The 7,500-nt window shown below is 35.9% G+C and overlaps 1 pseudogene; it reads right to left on the bottom strand.

Moving 5' to 3' along the window:
• Positions 1-2,925: 2,925 nt before the first annotated feature.
• LOC145255991 (U2 spliceosomal RNA) lies at positions 2,926-3,005 on the bottom strand (annotated as a pseudogene).
• Positions 3,006-7,500: the final 4,495 nt, after the last annotated feature.

Raw genomic sequence — 7,500 nt, forward strand, 5'->3', positions numbered from 1 at the left:
AACAATAATCATTGGAGCTGATGCAATAGAACAACAGGAGTATGAAATGAAGTCACAAAACTATATATTGGTAGATATAGATTGGTTCATTTATTGAATAATGGAATACAAGCAAAATTTGGGGGATAGAAGAGACTCTTTATGCCAAGGCATTTCGAAACCTAATGCTTCTCATCAGAAAGACTAGAGAAGATGCTAGGTAGCATGGTGGAGATGCGGCGTCTAGCGTAGGGTTCATTAGGAGCGAAAAAGACTAAGTGAAATTATAGAATGTTGGGGAAAGCTTTATTGAATTCTAAATAAAGGAGAAGCTTGTTATATTTAGTATGATGTAAAAAAGTGTATATGGTCTTTAACGTAGTGTTCAGTTTATTTTTAAATTTAAGGGGTATATGTTTTAGCGTTAAATTGGGGGTATACTGTGGCTGCGTGGTAATTCTATTTTAACGGTTTGTGGGTTGTCTATTATCTATGGAGTGGTATTTTTGACAGGTGCAACCGATACGGCAAACAGCAACTATAAAATCGCGTATGATTTTTGGAGGCGTATTTGCAAGGTTATAATATTGATTTCCAGAGCTCAGTATATGTTAGGTACTATGCGGCAATATTTCTAAGTTTCTTCTGTTATGATATAGGGAGTGTGGTTATAAGGAGGATAGGATGGCAATGTCTTTGGGTGCGTTTCACTTAATGAAAAATGTTTTTGGATACATATAATTGGCATGGTGGAAGAGTAAGGAGAAATTTACTACTTATAAAAATGATAATAATACCAATAATAATAGGGCAATTATAATAATGACAATAATAATGAGGTAATTATAATAATACCAATAACAATAGGGCAATTATAATAATGACAATAATAATGAGGTAATTATAATAATGACAATAATAAAAATAATGATAATTATAATAATAGTGATAAAAATAATATTACTAATAGCTGTGATAAAAGTAATACTAATGGTAATGGTAATAACAGTGAAAATGATAATAATAGTAACGGTTATGATAGCAATGACGGGGATAATAATAATAATAACAACAAAAATAATAATAATAATAGCGGTAAAAATAAAAAATAATAAATAATGATAATAATAATAATAGTAATAACAATACTACTACCACTACCACTACTACTACTACTACTAATAATAATAATGATGATAATAATAATAGTAATAACAATACTACTACCACTACTACTACTACTACTAATAATAATAATAATGATGATAATAATAATAATAGTAATAACAATACTACTACCACTACCACTACCACTACTACTACTAATAATGATGATAATAATAATAGTAATAACAATACTACTACCACTACCACTACTACTACTACTTATAATAATGATGATAATAATAATAGTAATAACAATACTACTACCACTACCACTACTACTACTACTACTAATAATAATAATAATGATAATAATAATAATAGTAATAACAATACTACTACCACTACCACTACAACTACTACTACTAATAATAATGTTAATAATAATAATAGTAATAACAATACTACTACCACTACCACTACTACTAATAATAATAATGATGATAATAATAATGTTAATAATAATTACTAGGAGGTGAATAAAAGCAAGGGGTAAAGCTTTCCCCAACATTCTATAATTTCACTTAGTCTTTTTCGCTCCTAATGAACCCTATGCTAGACGCCGCATCTCCACTCTTCTGATGAGAAGCATTAACCTTCAAAATGCCTTGCCATAAAGAGTCCCTTCTATCCCCACAATTAATTGCTTGTATTCCATTACTCAAGAAATGAACCAATCTATATCCACCAATATATAGTTTTGTGACTTCATTTCTTTACTCCTGTTGTTCACACACACACACACACATATATATATATATAATTATTATAGTAAAAAAATAATTATATATATATATATATATATATATATATATATAATATAAATATATAATATATATATAAAATAAATATATAATATATATATAAAATATAAAGAAGGAAAGTATTTGTTCGAAACTCCGCGGATTAAGGACTATCAATTTATCTAGTGTTTTCTTTTCAGATTAAATATGTTTTTAATTCATTTCAAAGTATTTTTTAACATATTTTATTAACTGTTTGCTCATATATATATATATATATATATATATATATATATATATATCTATATATATATATATATATATGTATATATTAATGAAAAGAAAGGGATGTAGTGTTTATCTGATATACGCTATGGTCAACTTCAAACTAATATAAATAACAGTATTTATATTTATTTATTTTTTACATGGAGGTCACCACTTATCAAGGCCCAGAAGCAACTCGGTGATAAGGCTTATTTTGTGTACAATAGTCAATGGGATAGTGTTGCAGTATTCATTAGTATTGGAGATTTGATAAAGTGTCATTACTTAAAGGGGCGGTTCATCAGGAATTTGTTTAAACCAAACCAGACACCAATACGGACCGGCCCATCGGTCCAGCTGAAGATGCCTGGAAGCAAGTTTACCCCGGTCCAGGCTCCCAACCGCAGGCCGACAGACTTGCTACAGTTGAAGATGGCCCCTGTGACTTCTTGGTATCGAGCGAGCGCCTCGACCACCACTTGAACGTCCATGGGGCAAAACACGACCACGGTGATGTCATCGGCGAATGCGGAAACCCTGGCTCGTATGCCTCCAGGTAAAGCAATTCCGCGCAGGACTGGTGTAGCTGCCTCGTCCCTTAACTTGCAAGGGAGAGGTTCCAACTCCAGGATGTACAAGAGAGGCGACAGCGGACAACCCTGATGCACCGACAGGGAGACCGGCGGCTTCTAGCACAAATCCCAGGAACCGATGGTCGACCCTATCGAACGCCTTGGACTGATCCAAACTGATCTTAGCTATGTAGCCAAGGAAAAGTTACAAACATAAGTACAGCATGTAGTAAGAACAGATACTACACTTTGATCTTGGCCAAAAGGCTAAGAAAAGGGTATTTATTTGCTCCCCCACTGAGCAAATTAGGCACAAGGCTAATTTTTAATGTGAGGAGTGAAGGGGAAATGGACACCAACTCCCCAGGGAGTAGGGGAGCTAGATAGTGACAATTGGTATGAAGGGTTACCCCTACATTGACCAAGGTCTTATATGTGGGGTTGGTATTTATTTGCTCCCCTACCGAGCAAATTAGGTACAAGGTCTTATATGTGGGGTTGAAAAGCTTAAAAAGCTAAGAACAGCATCTATTAACAACAGACCTTTGATCTTAACCAAAAAGGCCAAGCACAAAAGTGTTACAGACAGACCGACGGAGTGACTTATAGAGTCGCTTGCACACGACTAAAAACCCTCTTTTCTATTTATTTAAAAAGAAAATACAATTTTGTTATAGCTTGGTTGTGGAATTGCATTCACTAGCAAATGATCTAGCTAATTTGCATATTCTTTTAAACATTCATTTTAATTAATTCTCTGTTAGTTGCTTCGGTTTTTTTAATAGGATAATCGTCTTTAGTTAGCTATTACCTGTAATTATATTCATACAGATATTCTACATGATTTATACTTGTATAATATTTGCGAAAAAAGTTTATAGTAAACACAAAATTGTTTCTATATATATTTATGTATACGTACATATTTTTGTTAAACAAATCTATCTATCTATATATCTATAAAAGTGAACACGTCTGTGTATCTGTGTGTCTGTGTGTGTGTCTGTCTGTGTACATTTCCCTACGCAATAACTCTGTCAATTTTAAGTCTACAGACTCGAAATTTGATATACAGGGCACTGAGATTTGAGACAATCTATGTGATCGGTTTTCGGCCAGAAATTTGGCTGTTAAGGGGTCAAAGTTCAACGATTTTACCTTTGAGAACTCTACCAAACTCCTCCGACAATTTTGGGTCTAAACACTTGAAATTTTAGATATAGTTTCCTTGGACATGGATCTAACTTAATAACTTGATTTGAGCCCAAAACAATAAATTTTAAAGGGTCATAATAGGGGTCAAAGTTTAAAAAAATTGACCGTTTTTTTTTGTTTTTTTTGCTCAGCATACACCTCCAAACATCCGGGCAACGCCGGGCTGAAATGCTGTGTGTGTGTGTGTGTGTGTGTGTGTGTGTGTGTGTGTGTGTGTGTGTGTGTGTGTGTAAACGTAAAAATATAGTTGAGGGGGGGATTTACAGATTTTTTTTTTTACTGGTAATTTAAAATTAATAAATATTTATTATTTTATCATTGGTATGAGCAATGGAAAATGACATTTTAAACAAAAACAAACAAACAACAATAACAACAAAATCAATTAAAAGAATCGTTTTTGGCATTGGAAAATAAGCAAAACATTTTCTGATCTCGATTCTGATACCCCGAAAAATTTTTCCAATTCCAAATTCCGATTTCAATTAATCGTCCCAACAAGAGTGAAAATCTTAGCTTGAAGCATTTGCCAGACTAGCCACTCTGAAGTGCTGTGAAACTGTCTGTGGGCAGCTTGTATATATATCCCCACCATACTTACAGCAGTGCTCAACCCATAAAAAGTGGAGAGAGAGAGAGAGAGAGAGAGAGAGGGGGAGAATAAGAGAGAGAGGGGGCGAGCGAAAGAGATAGAGAGAAAGAGAAAGGAAGGTGAGGGAGAGAGATCTAAAGGGAGAGAGAGGGCTCAGAGAGAAAGAATATAGAGAGGAAGAAACAGAGGGGTGAGGGTGAGAGAGATATAGAGGATAAGGGAGAGAGATATAGAAGGAGAGAGAGATGAGGAGTGAGGAAAAGAGATATAGAGATAGTGAGAGAGGTGTGGTAGAGAGATATAGAGGGAGAGAGAGAGAGGGTGGTAGAGAGAGAGGGAGGGAGAGAAGAAAGGGTATGAGGGAGAGAAATAGAGGGAGAGAGAGGTAGGCTGAGGGAGAGAGATATAGAGGGAGTGAGGGAGAGAGAGATATAGAGGAAGAGAGAGAAGTGTGATATATATATATATATATATATATATATATATATATATATATATAGGGAGATAGTGGGGTGAAAAAGAGAGGAGGGAGAGAAGAGAGGGGATGATAGAAAGAGAGAAATATAGAGGGAGAGAGAGGAGGGCTGAGGAGAGAGATTTAGAGGAAGAGAAGGGTGTGAGAGAGATATAGAAGGGGAGAGAGAGTTTTTTTTAAACAAAACAAGACTATGTGTCACACGAAGGTCAAGTGATGACTAAATTTTCTTTTGTCTTTGCAACTGATGGAACTATCATGGGCAGCATCAGCATCCGAAGAAGATGCTGACTAAGCCTATGAAATTCCCGCTGCCTTACTCACAGACAGCCGTATTTAATGGATACTACATCGATCGGTTTACAAGGGTCACGTTTCAACAGTTCGGAAATTGGAGGCACTTGTTGGGAAGGATCTATAGATTTTAGTTTTACTGAGTATTTAAAATCAATAAATATTTATCATTTTATTATTTGTACCAACAATGGACTGCCAGTAGCCATAGTGTAAAGATATTTGTAAAAATGAATAGAGCACTTCTAGGTTGCTGATATTATTTATATTAGCAGTAAGATTTCTCTTCTTCATGGCTTGTGATGATGGATCAGTGGATGAAGCAAGAGAGGTGGAGATAAGTCAGATAGATAGATAGATAGATAGATAGATAGATAGATAAACGGAGAGAATCTATCTATCTATCTATCTATCTATCTATCTATCTATCTATCATATAAAGGAACTCTGTGTGTGTGTGTGTGTGTGTGTGCGTGTGTGTGTTCATTCTCTATGGACTCAGAAACGGCTGGACCAATTGTTTTTTAAATTTCACACAAAGATACTTGATGTGTCTGGGGGTGTTCTTGTGTAGGTTTTGTATTGGAATGCGTCTGATAAGTATTGAAAATCGATAATCGAAAAAATCTGATTAAAGAAGGAAGTTCGCTTTTGATCAAAGTCAACACCTTTATACAACCTAACCTCACAAGTGCATTCGAGAAGTTTTATCACCGCACAGGTAGAAAGGCCCAGCCTATAAAATCAACTGCCGATTCTTTCATAAGACAGTGGCACGTCTAAAATAAATGTTTCTGTTTAGAACATAACTGAACCATGATACTTGACTTTTGCATTTTAAACATTAATGAAACCATTATTTACAGATAATTTTATAAAATTAACAGTAGATTCTCTGCAGTGGAATCTAGACTACAATGTACTGTGAACAAAGTCGCTGTGGGGAGGCATGTAAAGCTGTCTCCTAGTAAACTGGAGGAGGGGAAGACAGGGTCCCTAACAAGAGCAGGCAACCAATCGATTTGATGATTTCACCAATTTTAATGACAATAGAAGCATGGGAGAGTGAAATATGTGTTTATCCTCATTCAATCCCGGGCAACATCGGGTCTCCCTGCTAATATTGATATAAATACAAGTGTGTGTGTGTGTGTGTGTGTGTGTGTGTGTGTGTGTGTGTGCGTCTATTTGTACGCCTCCTAAAAAAAGGCTTTGCCAGCGTTTGCACTAACATTCAAAGGTACTGATGCACTTGTTGTCTCCCTGTTTCTACTTTCGTGTTTTTTTTCTCACTCACATACCCCTATTCTGAATTCATAGCAGTGGACCGACATCAGTGGACTCTGTTTTTCTACCAAAACGGTCATTTACAATGTGTTTTTCGATGCTTAACATATTTCAAACTGATATAAATTATTATCATTTTTTTTATTATTACATTTTCACCCCAAACAAGGCACATTGCCACTTTGGTGTAGGGGGCTACTATCCGGGACATAGGCATCAGGGGTACTGTGTAGGGAGTTGGGCAGCAAGCTGTCGGTTCACGTTACACTTGAACTTCTGCATGTCAGTACAGTTGGGGAAGCAGGGACCCGGAAGGGAATTCCAAAGTCTAGCTGTCCTGGGGAAGAAACTACTGGAGTAGAAGGCTCTCTTACATCTAGGGATCTCCACTATGTAGGGGTGGGATTTAGCTGCTTGTCGGGTTTGTCGGGAGTATTTACATCGAGGGGGCACAAGTGCTTACAGTTCGTCAGAGCATTCACTGTTAAAGTACTTGTAGAACAGGCAGAGGGATGCAACGTTTTGTCGATGGTACAGAGGCTGAAGTTTAGATGACAGTTCAGGGCCTATCAGATTGGCGACTCTCTTTTGAACCTTATCTAGAAGCGAGAGGCTAGTGGTAGATGCACGAGTCCAAATATGACAACAATGCTCCATACATGGGTAAATGGTGGCCTTATAGAGGTACAATATACTTTTGGGAAAATATCAGGAAATAAATGTTGTTTTTACAACAAAAAAAAAGAGTTGAGTTATCACTTGTTCTATGTTCCTTGCAACATACTCTGCTACAATGTGTTGAGTCCCATGTATCTACATGTTAACACATATGTAAACGTGTGTAACGTTACAGTAGTACGCGCACACACACACACACACACACACACACACACACATGTATGCACACGTGCA

Source organism: Euprymna scolopes, chromosome 31, assembly GCF_053919585.1.
Source record: "Euprymna scolopes isolate OS-2025 chromosome 31, ASM5391958v1, whole genome shotgun sequence".
NCBI lineage: Eukaryota > Metazoa > Mollusca > Cephalopoda > Sepiida > Sepiolidae > Euprymna > Euprymna scolopes.